Raw genomic sequence first — 22,824 nt, 5'->3', positions numbered from 1 at the left:
CGTATTCCACAAAATGCTTAAAAAATTCCTGATAAACACATCAACAGATCTGACTGAGGAAAAGGACATGACAGTTCCCATGAAACAGAATGACACGTATGAAATGTTAAGGTACACAGATGATATGGAGATCCTCTCTCAAAATGCTTTGTAAATTTGTAGCTTGAAGGTCACTCAAGGAAAATAAAAACATAGTGGTGTGACTAACCAAACACACAACCATTTCTCCTTAGTAACTTTCTGAATCTAAAGCCAGCCACACTGTATGTGATTAAATGACCAAGTCTAGTCATTACAAGCCAATATTTATAATGCTATGGTTAGGGAGCTCAAAAAAGACTTACCAAACTTTGAACTTTTGGAAACATCACAGACAGTGTGTTTAATAAATATATACATACACAAGGGTGATATTATAGGTAAAACCTGAAAAAATGTAAAAGCAAACTAATACATCTAAAATATATAGAAAATATGGGTACTGCAGAGAATTAAAAAAAATTGAAAGAAAAAACAACATTTAACCAGTGATAATTATAATCTTTATCAAAGATAAGTTTCTTGCTGAAAATACAGGAAAAAAATCTGTTTGCAGTCATACCATTCTAAGCAGACACACTACTTCAAAAAGTAGAAGTTGAAGCATTAAGTTAGAGGTATAAAACTCATCACTTTTAAAATGTCACCATGTCATATGTAGCCTGAGCATGTCCTCAAAACAAAATTTTTCTTTGTCTGTGTGGTGGTAGTTCCTTAAAATAAAAATTATCATCAAGACACAGTTTTTATTACTGCACTGGCTATTGTGTGTGGGTTTTTTTCCCCCTCCTTTGCATAAAGGAGGAGAAAGAGAGGAAGAAAAAAGAAAAAAAAAAGCTACTCTTTCTGCTTGCTTGCAGAGAAATGTGTACTTCAGATTGGACAGTGAACTCAGAGTTGTTTTGATTTTAATACTTCATTCATTAGTAATGGAAAAACTTCACATCATAGTGAAGGAATAATCTGGTGAATTTCTCAACTTGTAGGACATTGTTTTTGATAGTTTGCCAAGCAGAGTGGAATATTTATTATGCAGAGTATGTCAAAATGGCAAAAGGCTTCTCACGCTGTAGGGCCACAAAACAATTGTTTTATGGGACTGAATTTACTTGTTCTTATGCTTTATGGCCCTATATTGCCACGCAAAAAAAACATTAAGTCTGCTGAAGGTCTTGAATTGCATCTCAACAGGTCGAGAAATCAGCTGGGACATTTCATTTGATTCTTTCAGGCCACTAAATCACCTTTTAGTTCAATACATGTCCCAAAACTTTTGTAAGCCAGATGGCCAGTGGTTCAACACGCATTTTTGTTATCACTGTTCTGTTACTTTGTTATGAGGAAAAATAAAAACATTTCTCCTTAAAGGTAGATTCGTTTCACTGTCTTTGGATATAAAAGGTGATATATTTACTTTTATGCAAAGTTTACTTTTAAAATTCGGATATTTTCTGCAAAATATATGCATTTGTCATAGAAAAAGACAATTGTCTTTATTTTGACTTCAAATTTCTCCCTGTAATTATAAACAGAACAAAACATTTTTGTTTTTGTTTTGTGCTTTGTTTGTTTTTTTTTAAACACCAACTTTTATACATATATAGTTTAAGTCTAATTTGTTGGTCAGAATATTTCTGGATTTGAAGAAAAATTCCAGTTCTAAAAATATCTAATATACCATCTAATGTTAGCAGGAAAACACACATTTTTTAGTGTGTCAATGGGATACAACACCATGAATAAGAAGCAGACTGGACATTGATGGGAAAAGATAAAATATGCAACATTTGTTTCTTAACCATAGGAATATACTTAGAGTGACATATCTCTACTCTCACTTGTAAGTTTATGAGTGGATAGATATTTTTCCTTGTTCTTGTACAGTAGTCCCTGATGTCTCTTCTCTCAGTTAAGAAAAAACTGTACATGCTGAGATACAGCAAATAAACTTCAAGCCCAGACTGTTGTCATGGTTACTCTGAGATACCCTAGTATAGAAAGTATCTTACAGGTAATTTTCGTTTTTGTTTTAAAAATTATTCATTTGCTTACAAAGTTAAAATTCTGTCCTACTGAATGCTTAGGTGCCAATACATCAATAATTTAGCAGCTACTCTTTTTCCAAGTAATTTAGTTTTAATGGCCCCTGCACAGTGGAAAATGTGGTATCATAAGGATTTCCAGAGCAATTCCAAGCAAGATACAGCAAAGTGTTTTGGCTTGATAAATTGGATAAACCAGCCATAGCATACCAACTTCCAAATATATGGCTTCACAGATGAATTATATGTTCATTTTACTCCAATGCTTTTGCTAAAGGCTGGTTTATTTATTTATTCTGGAGACATTTCCTCATGCTATTGCAGTTAAGCACTTGCCAGCAATTTTATTTTTAGACAATGCACTGTGGTGGTAAAAAAACTGAGAAATAGCAATATTTCACACTGAAATCTTGATTTGTATTGTTTTAAAAATATGGTTCTTTTCTAAAAACATCTACCCTTCAAACATATTTAAGAGTTTGAAGATCTGAAACATAAGGATGGAATGCGCAGGTCACATTTCATGTGTGCCTGTGAAAGAACTAGAATTTACATGTGTAAACAGGAGTTGGTAAAAGATTTTCATAAAATTCTCAGCAGCAGGCAAAACTGTTTACTTAAAATAATGTTTGTGTACTCCAGCTCAGCCACTGATGCAAAGCAATACAATTTTTTACAAACACAGTTAACCTCAAATTTTACAATCATGCTGATGTTCTGGTAGTTCAAATATATTACTGAAAATGTGAGCTGACTTCAAGAATTGCATTGCTTTGGGTGGCCTTGTTCAACATGTTCTTGGCTAATTTTAACACAGGATCTTCATTCTGGCAGGATTAAAACTCATGGTGTGCGTGTCTTGATAGGAGATTGAACATTTTAGGTAACTATTCTTGTATAAAACTAGCCAGAGATGATGCTACAATGATCTAGGCAATCATGTTACCACCTGTTATACAGGAGTTACATTTCTGTGCCAGCAGCAGCAACAACTAAGAGAAACCTTAACCCATGCCTTGCTCTCTGAGTGCATCTCTGGGTACCAGTTTAACCCAGCTGCTTTCTCTTGACAATGTTCAGGTTCATTCACATATCCACAACATGTCTGTTTAGATGTGCATTTAGGAAGTACCTTTCTGAAGACCAAGGAAGGAAGAAAGACTGAGGTAAAAGTTCAGAGAAAATGAGACTCAAGTCAGCAGACACATGGAAAGGAGGTAATTCAAATTAATTATTATCCATTAACTACCTGATATGCTGCAAATACAGTCACAGTGACCCAAATTGCTCCAACCCTGCAGTCTTACACTCTCTTGGCAAGGATAAATGGCAAAATGAGGAAAAGGAAAAAAGCAGGCACATATTATAGAAAATAAGCAGGTTTCTGTCTCCCTCAGCAATGTAAAGATGAGGACAAGTGCAATTCACCACACCTATGTTTAATTTATGCCTGCAAGCAAGGAAAGTTGCAGGGAGAAAGCCTGCATCCCCTTGTCCAGAAGCAAATGGCTTCCCTCATACCTGCTGTAACCCAGAGAACCACCTCAAGTAAAATGTATTAGTAATAAAATTTAACATGTGCCTTGGCCAGAACTCCATAAGTTTTCATGACATGAACGAGTGCATTCTCTTTAGCACTTACTGATATCTGCCTCTGGATTGGGCCCCAAACCCCTATTTCCCCACACAGATCCCTCTCCCAGAAAAATAGGCAGCAAGGCCCTCTCTGCCAGCACTGAAATGTTTAATTCTCAGCTCTGGTCCAGTGGTGTCAGGCCAGAAGCAGCCTTCTGATTGCTGCTCCCCTGTCCTGGTGGCAAAGAGAAGTCAGTCAGCTGAAGCAGGGTCAGTCAGACTGGACAGAAACAGCCACGCAGGCCTGGGAGCATCCAGCTTTTGCTAGGGGGGAAAGCCCTTACTCAGTCTAATTCCTGTAAATGAAGAGCAAAGTGACTTTATCTTAATGAGGGCACAGTCTAATTGAGGTGGGGACTACGTAGGCACAATGTAAGTTCATTGTTTTTAAATTATTTAAGTCACTCAATGATTGAATTAATTTTGTTAATTGGTTTCTAGAGGGCCAGTATCATGCGTCACACATACCCAGGGGAGGAAAGGCAGGGGCTCAAAATCAGTTAAACACATCAGCCTGGATTCTGATACAGACTTGAGATTTGAAGGAAATGCAACGTGTCACCCTAAGAAACACGAAGGAAAAAGCTGTCATGGCACAGGAAGTGCAGGAAAGGGAAAGAAATCAAGCCAACCTCGTAACATCACTGCGCTGCTAATTAAATAAGAAACAGAGCCAAAGCAGACATGTGCAAATGCCATTGGCATCCCCTTTACCATACCCAGACATGAAGATCTGTGGACAGGTCACATATATATCCCTTTATCACTGGTTATCTCACGATGGACCAAAATAAAATTACTTTTAGTAATGAATTTTAAAGGGAGAAGTCCAGGTGTGAATACCATTTCCCAGCTACGTCCCAGCTGAGAAGCAAAATACCTAAAGGCAATCTTGTACAACCTCTAGGCTATGAAAGGGCAGGACAATCCTCACAGAAGGACTGAGGGAAGAGACACCTCGCTTGCACATCCTTTTTGGATCCTTTCCCAAAGGCCAGATCCATCTATAACTGCAAACATCTACTCTAAAGCAACTCTGACAGTTTCTTTCCCAGTTCCTTACTTTATTTCTGGTAGTTAAATGTAAACTAAATCATCTGTGTTTCCTCTTTCACTTTCTGTTTGGTTAGATGTTTTTCTTTAAGTATGACAAAATGTTTTAAATTATGTTTTTCTAAATAATTCAGGTGAAAGGAAACACATGGCTAAAAAAAATCTCAGCTAGTATGGCCCACGACTGAAAAATACGACTGAAAACTCATTATTGAGACATGGATGAGGAACATCAGGCAAATCTGAGATCAGGGAATGACAGTGGCTCAAGCTATAATTAGAAAAGAGAAAGAGCATTCACTGTCCTTAAGTTTATGCTGTCTTATAACCGAGCCATATGTAAAACAACACACATATGAATTCATCATTTCTGAATATAGAAACAGACAGTGAAATGTTCAGGACTGTTCACACATTATCACAATTCACAGACATCACCAGTCCTGGAAACATTTTTCTCCCCCTACTCAATATATCTTTTCTAAAATGAGAGAATGGAAATAAACAACTCTAAAGGAAAGTGCACAAAATATAATATGAGCATCTTTCTCATAGGTTTGCCATATCATATTTATGAGAAGCCTTTCCCTCTAAAAAAAAAAATCTCAGCCCACTAAGCTTTTCCCAAGTTTTTACTGTCCACCACACAGAAAGGCCAAGCTTTCAATCCACTCTTCCGAAACTCTCACTTCACTTCCCACTTCTCAGCACAGTTTCCCAAGTGGTACTCCAATTGTAGATGTTCTCTGAGAGCATCACATCAAAGATTTATGCTTCCTTTAGCTATAGCATTTATTTTATTTTCAATATAACTTCACGTTTAAGAATTCCAGACTGTTTACCTTTACTCAATTATCAAATATTAATCTTCTTCCTAAAAATAATTCCCATAAAATCTTAGAAATTTGAAACAGAGCAAATATATTTATCCATAAAGAAGACAAAGGAAAACACAGTTCTTCAAGCAAACTTGAGTAAGCTGAGAAACTCAAAGCTACATGCTGCAAATGATTAAAGCTCAGTCCAGTAAAGTCAGACTCACAGAAGCATCCTTACTCTCATACTCTCCTCTAATTTGAAAAAAACTTGTAATTTGAACTGGAAACTAAAAGTTTGAGTCATTAACATTAAAAAGCCTTTTCTAAGGATGTATTTAATACAGATGGCACATTGAAAAAACCATGAAGTAGTTTAATTACTAAACTGAAAAAACAGCACAAATCTTCATTCATGATTCCTTTTCCTACACAATCAAACATATTCCAACTCTGATAATTATACTATACTTTAAATAGCATTTCAGTTCCTTTTATTAGTATTGAGTGCAATTTTTGAAACTTTTTTTTGAAACCTGCTTTGCAAATAAAAGTGTTAAACAACATCCTGAATTCTCACTGGCCCTCCCATGCTGCAGATGCAAACAATTAAAAGGTGAGAGTACAGGTGGTTAAATCTCTCTCCAAATTGCAGGCAGTAAATTGCTGACTTCAACTCACCAATCCCAAATGAAAATTCAAGAAAAGTGCCACCCACATCTTGTCTTCAGTATCAAGTTTGAATTTTTTTTCTTTTTTTGAAATGTCATCCTCAAAATGCCTGAGGTCTCTACATATTTTCAGGCTACCTACCCCTCGTTGCCTGTCATTTAGGGAGACGAACTACAGTGAAACTGCTGTGAGTCCTGTTTCTGCAGCCCTTGGAAGTTTTCCTTGCAAACAAAGGCAGTGCTGACTCTGCAGCTGTAGAGCTGACTGGGAGCTTAAATTCCTCAGCATTTAGTTCTGGCTTACTTTTAAATAACAAATAGGGAAAAGAGCAGTAAACAAATGCAGAGTTTCATTAGGTCCTAAATCGATGTACATACAAGTGAAGAAGAACGAGTTCACCTAAAAGACCAAAAGAAACCAAATGCACATTCCATCCATGTCCTCAGTTGTTCCAGGAGCTCTCCCATGGGTGTCCATGAAGAACAGTTAGTTTGGCAAGTTCCCAGGATCACCAGGTGAAAGCTGGGACCACAGGACGCAGGAGCAAGAAAGGGGTTTAACTACAGGAGAGGGAATATGGTGCTGGAAGCTGCAAGGGAGGGCAGAGGGAGCCAATGGTCCTAGGATGGACCTAGCACCCTTCGTACTTGGGATATGAACTGCAAGTTATCTGTCTTACTGAAGCTGAGGGGAGAGCTTGCTATTGACACCGAGACTGAATTGCTGCTGTGATGACTCAGGGACTGCTGCTTACAGGGGAAATTCAGGTCTGTTCTGAGGCTGCCATGGTGTGCATTCAAGCCATGTAAAAATGTACAGACATCACCTATCAGGACTATGAAATCCCCCTGGCCTGAAGGAAGAGATCTGTCTGTAGGACTGTGTCAACCAAATTCATGTATGTCAGTAAGCAGAAACAAAACAAGAAAATTCTGTTTAGTGGAAGTGAACTGCAAGACAGACCTTTTAAAACATTATCCCCTACATATTATTTTCATAGTTGCAAATGCTATATTTCATTGCTCCTTTAAAAGTTGTGAAATATCTTACTAAACAAATGTTCTCAGATTTCAAACATGAAATACCTTCTTTTTCTAATAACCCAGGAGAAAAGTCACTGTACATTTTGTTTTAGCAGAAACAAGGTAAAGCATAGGAGAATCAGAACTATAATACAGGTATAATGCTATTTTAAAAGATCTGTTTTTTAGATGAAAAAGTCTATTAGCTGAACAAATGAATCTTGCACAAAACACAGAAGAAACCTCAATTAAAATTTTTTTAGCATGTAAAATTATTACTTATATTTTACTAAGTTCAGAGACATTTCTGTCCTTCAGAACTTTTCCTTCAAATTCTGAAATTATCTGCTAAACTAGAATACACCAGTCTCATAAGAGGACTCCTGCAGCATGGCAAACTGGTAATATGAACTAGGACTTTATATCCTTTCCTCTTTTTCCTAACCCTTCAAAGGATCTCACATATAAAAGGAGTTAATATTTCCTAAGTCAGAGAACACACTTTTGAGTGGGTTAAGGTACAATTAAAGAAAGCTTTCACAAAAGCTGCACTATGACAAATGCTACAAATCCACCCTGAAAATACAGAAAGAGCAGCTGACGCATGTGCCTGAGCACCCCCACCCACAAACACAGAGTAAGATTTAAGCAATGACATAAATATGAGAAACAAAAGAAAATTAGACTGTCTGCATTCCTAGACGAGAGATTTATCCCAATTTTGTTACCATGCTGTACAACATACCAGACAGGAAACCTCCCCCACTAAACAGCAAGGTAAATTGACAGAGCAGAATACAGAGACATGATACAGTTACTTAACAGTTTATCACTACAACATGTAAGCATAGTCTTTTAATTTTATTCATTCTATAAAGTGCATACAGCTTTTGAGCAGAGATCACCTCTGTCGCCCTGAAAACTCAGCTTCTGAGCTTGCGAACATAGTTTTCTAAGACTTTCCCAGGACAGTAACTATAAACATAGAGATAGGTATACATTCCCTCTGTTACAAGTCTTGTGATGGACATCTCTCATGGCCAGTGCAGTGAGAAAGTGTTATCCTGACCATCCAATCCCTGGCCGTGGTCAGAAACCTATAAATCCTGGGAGAAGAAATAAACTGTCTCTTCACCACACCTCAAGCTGTGTCTGTGTGATCTATTCAGCACCAGCGGCAACATACCTCTAAAGCTCTACCTCTCAATTTGAAAATGTCTAGCTTCACCCACACTCAAAACCATCATCTACTGATGTTTAAAACTCCTAATTATCACCTAGCAGTGGTACTTTTGTACCCCTCACAGATTATCATGAAATAACTTGTTATGATATGGCTCTTGGTTCAGTCTTTAATGGCAAAATCTTTCCAATATGGCTTGTTAAGGTAGAGAAGTATGCAACTTAATGGTACAGCTCCAATCCAAGAGAAAGAAAAGAAACAACAGAGTGATTATGCTGAAGATCTAATTTTTAAGATTGACAACAAACATGTTAAAAAGTCACTAACAATGAAGGAAAACCCCACACAACAGCATTTACCCCTGCAACATTTGGAAGACTATCTATGGGTACAGAAACTCTTTGCTGTGACTTGCACCTACTGAAATTAATTTGCTCTTGTTTACAGTGATCCAGAACAAAGATGACTAGAAAGCCAGTCTCCCTATAGGAAATGGTACAGGTGGCACTGGTGACATTGGCTGTTAGTGAACAGGTAAACTAGATTAACCAGAAGCGTTTTAAAATGCACCTAAATGCACTTTTCTTTAAAAAAAATAAAAATATACATAATGCAATCCTAGTTTTCAAAGGAACATGGGGTTTGCTTCACACTCTACAAGAACTTCTTAAAAAGTGCAGGGAACCTTCTACATCAACAATTTCAAGAATCCTGATCAGAATGTGAATTAATATTTTTCCACTGTTTAACATAATTTCTCATCACTGAAAGGATATCTTGCTATAATAATTCCTTTGTGTAAATGCAATCAAGATGGAAAAAGTATAAAGATGAGGAAACCAATATTTTCTCACCATTACTTTGGTGCTATAGAAAAAAGGACAACTAAAAATATTTCTCTTTGGGTATATTTAGCCCATTGTGTGTTATTATTGAAAGCCATTTTCTAAAACAAGATATTTTTCTAACCTTACAATCTGTATTCATTATGACAAGCATTTATATGATAGGTAACACCTATTTTTAATTAATGTCAGTTTTTAAATTCTACTGTAATTTGAATGTGTTTTTTCATAGTTTTTAGCATCCCAGCACCCAAAACCTTTTGGTATGGGGAAAACAATATGATTAAGATTCATATAATCCAGCCCTGCTATTTTCAGAATAGAAATTCCTGCTATTCCTGCTATTCCCTGCTATTATCCCAGAAGATGAAATGTGTGTGCACTGTTGTTTACTTTTATTATGTACAGCCTTTGTATGGAACTACATGTTTTTCCATAAGGTGAAAGCCAATGACTTGAACCTAACTTAGATGATGAGAACACATCAATTTGCTGAATGCTACTCCTAACTGCATTGCAAATACTGGAAATTTCTGTTTTTATTTAGCATGGCCTCAACCCCTTTTTCCTGCTGAGATTTGTGTGTTGGGATCTGCTAGGACAAAAGGGGAGTAAATACCTTGTCTCAGAGAGGAGAACTAAACTGGAGCTGAAAGCAGCCATTGCGTGTCACCTTGACAACTTTCTGACAAGGTGTAACGAGTGGGCTATGCAAGACCTAAAGGCTAAACCCAAGAGTTTCAAGGTGCAGAAAGATGAAGCCTAGGACAGGAATACCTGGCACAGCTGGGCCACTGTGGCCAATGACTACCCTCTGCCTGGATGACATCGGTGGCTCCAAATATTTTTCAACACCATAGCAAGTCATATTTAATCAATGACAGTTTTCTTATACTGCCAAGTAATTGTTTCAGTAATATCCAAGGAACACAGAACACAAGGTCTGTTTTCAAATCCATTGCCAATCTGGGCCATTTGATGATTCAGAGTACAGTATCAAGCTCAAATTTAGCAGATACTAAACAAATTAGCAGGAGGTACTTCAAAGACCTTGTTTTGTAATTTTGAGACAGAGTTCAAAATGTGCTTCCAGAGGTACAGGACTGGCAGACACACTCATTGTACCACTAACATCCAACTTACATCAACAGTCACTGCTTCCAGTTGTTGATAAACATCACTACTCCTAAGCAGCTGCAGAGAAGGGCTTGCCCAACCACACAGCAAACCAGCTGAGGGGGAACCATCAGCTGCCATGGTCCTCGACAGTGACCATCTCTCGTTTTCTTGGCAAGGGACAGTCTGAGTTTTCCTGACCTTTACACCCTTCTCCAGCAATGCATTCTGCACACTTTGTCTGCTCATCATCGAGGCAGTAGTAATGCTGCTGTCTCTCCAAGGAGTATAAAGGGACTGTGAATCATGCTGCAACTCGTAGTGTAGGTACCCATTTTAACACAAGGCTCTAAGCCTACTATGCAAGGAGAAACTGTCTGATCCAGACTTTAGACTGGGGCTCACACCAGCTTTTCCTCAGCAAAGGCTCTTTTGCAGTGCTTGGAAACACTTGCTGTCAGTCATCAAAATGATGATAAATGTGTGGAGTCCTCTGACTCCAGGATAACTACCTCCATGCCTACCTATGATAAATGACCATGTCCAATTTTTTCTGTAGCAGATGCCTGGGATTCAATGGACACCCATAAAACCCATGCAGCAGGTATCTTCTCATATCACGCGTTACGTAGAGCTTATAAAAGTCAGCAGCACTGCCAGAGATGGCACTAAATGACATGCAAAACACACAAGCACTGCCTCCCAATGCTAAGGTGCCCCGGAAATAGGGTGGATAGAAAAAGATGACAGTTATTAGGAGGAGAAAGAGATGTCCTTGGTTAATAGAAGAAAGGGGAAAGAAAAGCCAGGGAGGCAGAAATAGCAGTAACTGGGGGAGAAGCGAAGGGATTGAGGTATACCTACAGTAAAAAATGTGTTGAGTATTAAAAAACAAGGTAGCAAGTATGAATGAATGCTGGAAAAAATGGATATAGTCATTGGTCTCCCTTATGTTGAGAAAACATAAAATTCAACACAGTGCTTTCTGAGCATGGAAGTGTTACAGTGGGTTTGGTATAAGACTTAAGCCAAATGCTTCAAAAGCAAAAACATGCCTAGAATATATAAAGATTTACACTATGAAAAATTGTAGGCCACACTCAAAAATGTCTGTAATGTTACAGAGGTGAGTTGACTTTACTGTCTTCAGGAAAAGCAGCCACTTAGGAAAAGTAGCAGGAAGAGATCCCACCAGTAAGCAAGGAAGGTGAGGTGCATTGTGCTGCACCAGTCAGCACAGATCAGGACTTCCTGTGGATAAAGTAGTGAAATAAAACCAGGCCAATGCACACCACACAACACTGCCTCAGCACAGCTATTTGCTAGTTGTCAGTTTTTAGGTTTCTTTAAAGCCAGCACATCTACCAATAGCACAAGTCTGCTCTCTCAGATATCCACCACTCTCATACTTGATCTTCAACTGCTGTAACTGGAACAAACATCATGTTTTTAATCAAACTGACCTTCTTTTCCATACTGTTTTTTTCCATATTGGGCATGCTTGGAGCTTCAAGCCAAATCTGCAATCTCAGTTCAAACCTTTAAATGGTTTTAGCCATTACCTAATAGAGACTCACAGTCCCACTCAACTTCTGGGGCTCTGTTGATTATTCTGAAACAAATTCTTTGATCAAGTTTGCCAAAGGAACATGATAGCCAAGAAAAATAAAACTGAAAGTCTGTCATATATTCAATGTGAACATACCTTGATTATTGCAAAATATACCATGTCACAAAGCATATTTTTTTCTTTGACATGGCCTAACATTACATGTTTTTATATAGATATATATAGCAATTACTATCTGGCTTTTTTTGAATGGATCTTTTTGCATCCATTTTTGCATCCATGGAGACCCAAACCCCAAAGATATTTCAATTATATGCAAGCATTATGCTGTCTATTTTCTTCTATTTACAGTTTTAAAATCAAAATCTCCATAATCCCCACTGATGAACATGTAATAAACTAGGTTACCTAAACACTGGTTCTGGTATGCAGATTTCAGATATTAAAAAGATAAGGATTGCAAATATTTCAGCATATAGAATTTATTAAAAAACTGAGTTCAAACATATACAATCCTAACAATTGATTTACCTTGACATGCTTGATAGCAAATGTTTTCTTCTATGTCATTATTCTTGTAGATTAAAATCTGGACATCGCTCCTCCAAAGTTCCACAGCAATTATCCTTCTACAAATGAGTAATAATTGAGAGATTCACTTTAAGGAAGTTAATTTTTTGGTCCTCACACTAGAACTTGTGTTCAGGTCCCTCAGCACTCCACCCTGTTGAGAGACTCAGGAGCCTCAGCTTTAAAGGAATGGGAATGACTTCTTTCATCTTTTATGGTGTACAAACTCATCTTTGGCCCTTGATTACTTCAAAAGTGTTTTACTGCTGCAGAGGTTCCAAGGGAACTAACAGAGAACACCATCAAATCCCTTCCTCAATAATTTGCATGTTGGTGAGACAAGCTTGCAAAAGCCTGCGAGAAAGGTCCTTCACATAGCGTCAGAAATTCCTACTCTAATTACCCCTTTGCCTTTCACTGTCAGCATGCATTGCAATTAAAATAAAATACCTTGCTTAAATTTGTCGCCACTTCCCTCCCTACAACACAACCAGACTGGAGCATTTCTGTCCATGCTGCCTTAACAGGGAAACTGAACTTGCAAATAAAACTCACTCTAACAAAATTAGCCATAAGATCATATTTTGGCATGTTAAGACAGCCAAATTCTCATCTCTGTCTGGTTTTCCAACTTCCTTAAATCCCAGTTTTTTATTCCAGGAAGAAAAAACCCCCATAAATTCTACAAAATAATTGACAGCTGCTCCACGATTCTTCATATTTGTTTTCATCTTAAATTGCTTTAGAAGTCTACATTATAAAAAAAAAAATCCCTGAAAATTTCTAGAGATAGAAGCATAAAAATTGTTAACTGCAATATAAATTATATTGGCATGTTTTTACAGGATCTAAAATATTATAAAACAAATCAGCAAAATTCCAGGTTTGTTTTTTTTTTTTTACTTTATAGATGTAGATAGAAATGAGTTACATTAATTCACAATATACCTTTTAATGATTTATCAAATTTCATCCAGATAACCACTGTTACACCTTGCCTCCTGTACTTCATATCTTTAGGAAGAACCATTATTAGTTGTATTTTTGCTGGCACCAAAACAGCTCTTACTCTCTAACTTGTGGAAAAGTGGCTTCATTCCCATTTCTAATTTCAGAGTGGAACTGATTATGACTGGGTTATGAACCCATATCCTACAGAGAGCCAATAAAAACACAAATAGGAAAAAAGTTTTTATAGCGAACCTTATAATAATATTTTTAATAGAATTCTGTTGGCATCTGAAATTTTGCTAGAATGTTTACAACTCTACAAATCTTAGAAACTTAAAAGAGACATTGGCTTTAACTTCTTGCACATTTACTGCTGATAAAAAACACGGCAGTTACTTAAGTCTTTCAGAAACCGTTGTCCCTCAAAGAACATCAGTACATAGAAAAAAAAATCTTGATTAAAAAATTGATGTTCTGTCAATTTATTTTCTTTACTATGTTTAAAATGCTTTGAACTTGCTTGTAAAAATAATATTCCATTATAAAATTGACAAGAATATGCAGAATAAAAAGGAATTCTAGGCATTTGTTCTTGGTTGTTTGTTTTTCTTCTTTATTTTAGACATGCAATTATGTTCTTTCTTTAGTAGGGGAAAAAAAATTCCAAACACAAGAAACAACCAAAACCAGTTCAAGCATCCTCTTTCCAAGAGTCTCCTTTCCATCCAAGCCTTTCAGTGACCTTTTCTTGGGAAAAAAACAGCATTTCAGCTTTCATATAACTTTATTTTTTAACATATCTGCTTAGAACATTTAGTCATCTTGCTAAATAGTGACAAATGAAATGTTGATTATCTTGTTGGTTTGGGTGGGGTTCTTTTTAATGGATGCACACCTAGAAACAGGTATGATCTAATTCATTTGACACATACAAATTTTTGGCATTGGTGACATTCAGACAAGGAACCTGAAAGGGGCAGTGCCTTTGCCTGTCACTGATTTCCACAGCATTCACCACATGTAGATGTAATGGCATTCGAAGGCACAGGGTGGCATGCAGCAAAACTCTTGCTGCTTTTTCAGTTTCCAAGTCTTGCTTTTACATTACCTCTCAAGTTTAGAATTGAATTTATAAATATACACAGTCTGTGCTCACATACACTCAGTCTCTCCATTCCTGCTAATCAACCAGCCTGTGAAGCTAACCTTGAGTATTTTATTTCTAAGGCACTTGGTCATTCTGGATTATTGATGTGTGCCTCTTGTTTCATGCCATTAATTTTAATCCCATCCATTACTTCTATATGTACTTCCATAAAGCTCTCATTAGTTAACAAAGAGTTTAGTTTTGAATCTACTGGAGTTAAATTTGGGAGAGAAAAAGAAAATGCAAGAGAGAAAGTATTTATAGGTTACACCTAAAAATCAACAGCAAAAACTAAAGAGACTTTAATACCATCATTCTTGTAAAAGCCACGGAATTAAAAACAAAGCCACTTTGTCTGGAACTTCTCTGGTCACCAATATGTGATTTTTCTTTGCCTCCAACATTCTGATGAGACTATATTAATTAACATGTACAGCCTTGAAGAAAATTTTACTGAGAGATATGATTACATGTTATTCTCCTGACGCAGGATATTGCATTTTCTGTGTATTGCAGATAGTGAAGTTATTCTAAAACTCTTGATATTAAAACATGCTGATTTAAAACTGAAATAATTTACTCCAAACCAAATTGATTTAGCAGAGTTCAAACATTACCAACTAAACTGTTTTTCTACAGGACAGTTACCCAAGTCTCTATTTAAGACTAAAAAAGCCTAACTTTTCAAGGCAACAAAATAAGATACTATCTTTTTGCTGGAAAGACAAAGGTGCAAAAAGAAAAACTTGGAAGTGTTCTTATATTTTATATATATATATATATATATATATATATGTGTGTGTATATATAATTAGTGAGGGTTTTTTTCCACACAGACTCAAGTATTTTTTTAAATCTAATTTAATGCACTTGGAGCATGGTTGTATCGACTCCCTAAGGAGTTAGAGCATTTCTGGATGCTTCTGAAGGTGCCAAGTCCCTTTCCTGTATGGCTCCTCCATCCACCCCATCCACCTGGCCTTATCCAAGTGGTGTCCTGCACTCTGCTTCCTTGGCACCCCCTCTCTGTTTATTCGGTCCTTGGCTGAATATCCAGGGGCCACCCAGCTCATTTAGAGAGATTTCCTTCAGTAACAGTTCCAAATGCTGGCTACTATTTAGAATGCACTAATTGCTTAACATCAACATCTCTCTGGCCTAGTAAAAGAAACGGGTTGTGATTTTGATCTTCATATAATCATCTTTTTAGTCCCTAAGGATTAAATAAAAGGTGTGTGGGTATTTAATATTTACCTTCCTGGGAGAACCCTCATTCAAAGGAAAGGCTGTCCTTGTTCATGGCTGCAAAACACTGGGTGAAATCTAAGTGTCAAACCAACTTTAATATGCTGTGATTTGCATTTTGTTTAGGTTAACTTTTGAGAGAGAGGACTACTCTTTTGGAGGAGCACAATGCACGCTTACGGCACAATAAAATCAGTGTTACCAATCCCATTCATTTAAATCAGTTTATCCCTGGACCAGCTCTCAGTGTATTCTAAAACAACCATACCATATAGTCCCAAACTGATACTGTTTGCTTCTGGGAATATGGTTAGTTTATTCCTCTTCAGTAACCGATGAGACAGCAGTCAGAATGGAGTGAGATTCTTCTGGAAACAAAACTTCTGCAGTCAGGTGGTTTGTGTGCCCACTCATCCACTCCAGATTCCCCCCAAAGCAATTTGGCTTTTCAGCTCAGTAGCTGATTCTAATTTGACTCGAGAGAGAGGAGAATTGACTAAAAATTTTGCCTTCTTACATATTTAATGAAAATAAATGACCTGGCAGAGGAAAGAAATTACATGCAAATTTTGTGCCAAAGAAAGGTGCCACATGTGACACAGCCCCTGCTGCACAGGAAGAGGAGCCTGCAATATGAGGCCACAGCAGAAGAAAAAACATCAGACCTAGCACTGATCATCTTAAGGCATCAAAACAGAAAACAGACATAATGCTGTGTTTTACTCATTTTGCTGCTTAAGGGGCTACCTGTTCATTAAAATCACACAGATAGGAAGCTGCATGAGGAGCAGCTGAGGGCACCAGGTCTGTTCAGCCTGGAGGAGGCTGAGGGGAGACCTCACTGCAGTTACAGCTTCCTCGTGAGGGGAAGAGGAGGGGCAGGCACTGAGCTCTTCTCTCTGGTGACAGTGACAGGACTCAGGGAATGGCCTGAAGTTGTGTCAGGAGAGGTTTAGGTTGGATATTAGGAAAAGTGTTTTCACCCAGAAGGTGGCTGGGCAAGGAACAGGATCCCAAGGGAAATGCATCACAGCACCAGCCTGACAGAGTTCAAGAAGCATTTGGATAATGCTCTCAAGCACAGGGTGTGACTCTTGGGGGTGTCCTGTACAGGGCCAGGAGTTTGATGATTCTTGTGGGTCCCCTCCATCTCAGCATCCTCTGTGGCTCTGCAGTTTTCCACTCATCCAGCATCTTTTGCATTTTTTAACTGCAAATTTTATATGCAAAGAATCAGACTTGGAGAAAAGAGCAGGCAATATTGTCTTGGAACCAGTCAACAAACATGAAGTAAGGTTGTGGCTGCCAAATACCTTTGCAAAATGTGAGGAAATAACTCCTTTTCATTTAACATAGAGGTCACAGCAGAAATAGCTGTTTGCCAAAGAGCAGGCTCCCCACCATGCCTGTGTCCAGACAAGCCCAGCAAGAGGGTTTGCTCTGCATTTGCCTGGCACTTCCAGGAGCTTCAGTGGCCTTAACAATTCTCTTACACTATATTTCAAGGTATTATTTGTGCCTTGCTTGTTACATGAAGTAACCAGTGCAGTGCACGTGCTATCCCAGAGCCATAAATGGTGATACCCAGCACTAGCTTCTAACCTCATCTTTAAAAAATGTGAGACCTTGAACTGTCATTGTTCCCCAATTCCCCAACATCAGAGTAGAGAGTTTGGATCATCAGGAAGTTCCAGGAGGAAAAAAGGAATAGTCATATTGCAGGGTATCACCTACCTGTTTTTCTTACTCTAAAATTTTGGGTAGTAGGTTATCAAGGAGATCCCAGCAACTCCACAGCAAACATTCTTCACAGACCAAACATAGAAACTATGGAAATGGTCTGAGTCAATTGGTTTCCAACAGGTTACATATTTTTAATTAAAAAAAATACTATTTAGATGCTTATTTAAACTACAAGATATTTAAGACCTGGAGTGGGCACAAAAATTCCCAGAGAAATAAAAAAAAACAACAACCAAACACATATTTTTAAATTCTTAATTTAATCAGGAGAAATATTAACTGCAGAATATTTTCTGAATTATGTATTTTTTAAAAAGTCCATGGGAATATGGTAGGATGTCCTAAGCTCCAGCTACAGAATTCATGGATGTTTCTGCTTAGTGAGGTTCCCTTCAGCTTGCCTCCAGAGAGGTCCACTAAGGAAACACAGATGGCAAATGGCAAACTGAAAGCACCTGAAAGACCTGAGGAGGCAGACAGACAGCAGGACAGATTGGTGGGCAGGAGTGTGAAGCAAAGTGGTACAGAGTCATCACCCATCTGTGTTCCTAGCAAACAGAGCTGCAGGATGATCAACAGGTTCCTGCTGCACTTCCTCGTGGTTTCCCTACAGAAACAACTATGAACTGAGAGAAGTAAGGTTAGGAAAAACAGAAACAGCCAAACACACACACACAGATTTCCCAGAACTCAATGCTGAATGGCACTTGATTGGTATTTCATAGCATAACATTAAAAAAACGCTAGAGTTTTTAGGTTATCTTCCTGATCTGAGAAATCCTAGATACTGTAACAGCAGCACCTGACAGGAAAACATCGTCACATTTAAGAGCATATTTTCTCTACGAATATTTTTTTTTTCTATCAAGAGCATAGCTTCAACAAGCTCATTTGTGCTTAACACTGTGACTACTGTAAATGAATCATAAAAGCTAGTGGTTGTTGTACTGGCTTCTCAAGCTCTTATTTTATGCCTCAAGCCGAATTTAGAAGAAACACCAGTGTGTAACATCAATTTGTATTCACTTACTGGCTTGCTTCATTTGCATTCTCTCAACCAGGAGTTGTGAAATGTTAAACAACCTGAAGAATATTTCTAACTTGCAGAAACTTTGCATTGAATTATCCTCTGATTAGTGGCATAGTAGAAGGATTTCTTTATCTTAAAAGTATTTCAGGCACAGATAGAAGTAAAAACACAAAATTGTTTTTTATACTAACACAAAATACTAACAAAAAAGTGATTGTATTAGTATTAGTATGGTATAATACTAATACAAAAATAATAGTACACACATTATTTATTAATCCAAAATGTTTGTACCTTCATATAAACATTTTGTCCCTTCATATAAAATCCACAAATGCTGCATTTGATACCTGAAATGCTCACTTGGATTAGAGGTCTTTGAAAAAAAAACTATCAAGGTAGAAAAATCTTAAATAAAGATGGAGAAATACATATGAAGGCAGTCACCTTTCTTTACTGTGTGCTGGGGGATAAAATACACACCAAAAATATTACTTACATATACAAGACTTCAGGTAAAAGGAAGAAAAAAATATAAGGTTTGCCCAAAGAGGTGCTAGATGTCCCATCCCTGGGAACATTCAAGGCCAGGATCTCTGAGAACCTGATCTAGGTGAAGATGTCCCTGCTTATTGCAGGGGCACTGGATTAGATGATCTTTAAAGGCTCCTTCCAATTCCAACTATTCCAAGAAGCTGTGATTCTACACCAAGGACAAACATCTCCTTTTAGCTGGATTCTTCTGAAATGCCTGCATCTCTAGTGGGACAAAGGGAGAAGCCTGGAGCAGCTAGCACAATGACACTGCAGCTGATTCAGTAAAGTTTTTTAATCATTCCACAGTACAGAGCCATGTTTGCAGTCCTGAGGGATAAGACCTGGGCCCTTAACAACAGCACAGGCTGAAGTGAGTCTCTTCAGTGTGTGTGCTGTGCAAGCCCAGTTTTGTGCTGCAGCCTGCAGGCTGTGGTTACTAGCTCTGAAACAGGGCACTGCTCCATGGTCCTCAGTTCCCCTATAGCAGAAGCCCTGGAAAACACCAAGATTCAAACTGAAAGTATTACCAAAGACAGAGAGTCTGAGAAAGAAAGAGTGAAAAACACATTTACACATACAACCTCTAACAGTTTTAAGGCAGGGCACCCTTGCTTACCAAGTTTCAGAAGCCAGCCCAGAAAGAGGCACCAATTTTTTCACAATAATTTGTCTTTGTTCTAGAAGGGTAGAAGTGTGTGATTTAAAAGTTAAAGCTGGAGATCAGCTTGCCAAACTCTGTTTACAGCCTCTAATACATTTAACCAGTATTCAGCAGTACTTACACCCTGTCTCTCCACTCTTTCCTTCAGCTTCCCAACTCTGTTTTGTACTTGTAATAATGAATTGTGCTGCTTAGAGCACCAAGTAGAGGAAAGAAGCTCATCTCAAGAGCATCAGCCTCCCCTCTGTGAGTTCCTCATGAAAAATGCGACATGAAATCTCTAGTAGGAGCCTCATCTCTTTTCCACATTTTGGTCATCTGCAGAGAAAAGGGGGGAAGAGAGAGAATGCCTGGTTGGGAATTTTTAGCAAATATTTCTCCCGAAAAAACCACAAGTATCCAAACTTTCATCAAAAGAAATGACTGATTTTATTTCTGCTTCATAGGAATACTGAGAAGTCTGAAAAGCCTTTGATTTCAGGTGAGAACATCTTCTTAGTGAAGTTAAACTAAGTATATTTGAAAAAAAAAAAAGCAGCACGGTATTTGTCTAAGAGATATTTTTACATTTGATTTAGAAAAGAGAGAACACTAAGTCTTTTCTGAAATTTGGGATGGAATTTTTTAAATGTCACATTTTCACAAGACAAAGAATATTCTCTACCAGCTCTGACTGCCAATCACCCCTTCTACACCATGGTCTGTGGAGTTTTGGGTATACCTATGCAGCAAGGTGGCCAAGGGAGAGGTCTTGGGTGCCACACTCCTGGACACTTCAGCTGTTCAAGCCTCCAGCTCTGGTTTGCTCCTTGTCTTCAGGAACAGTTTGCTACCACAACCCCACATTTTTGGGGAAAATGACACCAGATGAAGTGGCCTGAATAGAACTGGTTTGCTTGCTACTTGACAGTAGGTTATAAAACATGTGATTTAAACTTAGTGCTATAAAAAAACCACCGTTCTGATGGGCTGCAACACAGTTTTCTCATTCTTTTGGATAGTTTGGACAAAAGCCCCCAGGAATATGTGCCTATCACCTGATGCTCAGAAGAGTACAAGATGCCAAGTACAAGACAGAATAGGTGCAGCCAGTCACTTCTGGTGCAAAGTGATGTGGAAACAGGAAAGCCCCCATCATTTCATCTCAAGATCAGGAGCTGCTACTTCAACAAGATGTTTATACACAGATACACATATACTTATGTACAAAAGCTCTACAGTCCACCTAAAGGTGGGTCTGCAATTTATTGGAACTCATTCACTTGATGATGCCTCTGTATGCATTTAGCATGAGGAATAGCCCAGCATATACATTAAATAACAGCTAAACATGCTCACATTGCACTGGTGCACCTATCCAGTGTACGGCTGCTGGGTCAGAAGGAAAACATCCCAGAAAGGAAGGGAAAGCTTAGAGCATGGGAGAAATGTCAAAGTTTTGAAAGCTACAGAGCAAGGGATAAATGTTCATTCACATCAATACTAATTTTTAAAAATTACAGTGTATGGGGTTTAGAATGATATTTTTATAAAAATTATCTCCCAAATTTTTAAAAATAAATGAAAAAATGCCCCAGAAATTTCCCCAAATTTCAGTTTTGGCTTTATTTTTCTGAGTCTCCAATGTCACTTCATTTTTCATCTACTGAAAATTTAAGATGTCATCTATGTTATTTACTGGAATTTTAGAGAATTCTTTTATTGTTATTATCTACCTAATTGGATTATAAAATGTATTTTAAATAAAAGAAAGTGAATAATCTAATCAAGTATTTAACACAATTTTGCAATATGCACATATTAAATGGAGTTTTTTACTTTTAATGTAAGGCTTTACAAAAGAAAGAAATCACATGCCAAGGATTTTTAGCAAGGGAAATAAACAAGACTCAAAAGACCCTCTATTAAAAAAAAATAAAAATACAGAAATGAAGATGAACAACAGGTAAAAGGCCTGACTAACCATAACTGTGAAAACATAGTGACCCAAACCTATGCATTCACATCACTACAGACTAGACTGCCTACCTGGATTTGAAGTGATTACTGTAATATCAGCAGGCCAGAAGATTATGAGCATGAAAAAAGCAAGCCTGGATTCACACACAGCCACACCCTAACAGACATTTACTGGTGCCACCCAGAGAAAACCACGCCTGCACTCAGCCAAGGGTAGCAGATGTGGGACAACACCTCTCAAAATGAAGCCAAGAAAACTGGGGCAGACCTCAAAAAACAAATCTAAAGAAGACTAACTCTTTTTATCTTTTAAATCTTAATTTATTAAGGCTTATAATAATAAAATAATAAAAAAATACAAAAAATAATAATAAAATATTATTAATTTACTATGCATTTAAAAAGTGCATAACAAATGCACTTTTTTTTCCCTTAGACCTATAAATTCTGCACACCTCTCTTAAGAGGAAATATTTTCAATAAATGGATGAATGTGAGTCTGTGCTCTGGGAATTGATAGATTTCTTGTATTTCAGGAAAACCAATACTATACTCTGTGGCACTTAATTTCTCCCTAAATTACTACCCATATGGATTTTGCTCTGTTATTTACACACAAGCAATTAAGCACTTAATTGTTTTTGATGCAGTTAAAAATTATCTGTTCAATAGAACTTTAGTCTTCAAAAGTACAGAAACGTTTTTTTTTGGATACTTTTCCATTTTAGTAACACTATTACAGTCAAACTGCTTTCTCTCCTAGTGACAAATTCAAACCCAATTTTTTGGAGTCAAAAATTAGCTGCGGTGAATAATGCCTAGAAGAAGCTGCCGGTTTCAGTCAGCACCATGCACCCAACTGCAGCAATCAACACACTTTTTAGCAGGCTGGTCATGCAAACCAGACTACCTAAGCTACAGAAACAAAACTCACTTTCAACAGCAATGCCTCAGGACAAGGTTACAGAAAGCAGCAATTTGTGGAATTT

At 37.5% G+C, this 22,824-nt stretch overlaps 1 protein-coding gene across 3 annotated transcripts in view; it reads right to left on the bottom strand.

The window, feature by feature from the left end:
- The window catches only part of KCNQ5 (potassium voltage-gated channel subfamily Q member 5), a 282,253-nt gene that overhangs the window by 241,838 nt on the left and 17,591 nt on the right, over positions 1-22,824 (bottom strand). The window lies entirely within an intron of this gene.

Source organism: Cyanistes caeruleus, chromosome 2, assembly GCF_971803275.1.
Source record: "Cyanistes caeruleus chromosome 2, bCyaCae1.hap1.1, whole genome shotgun sequence".
NCBI classification, from domain to species: Eukaryota; Metazoa; Chordata; class Aves; order Passeriformes; family Paridae; genus Cyanistes; species Cyanistes caeruleus.
This window is presented reverse-complemented; position numbering and strand designations above follow the sequence as displayed.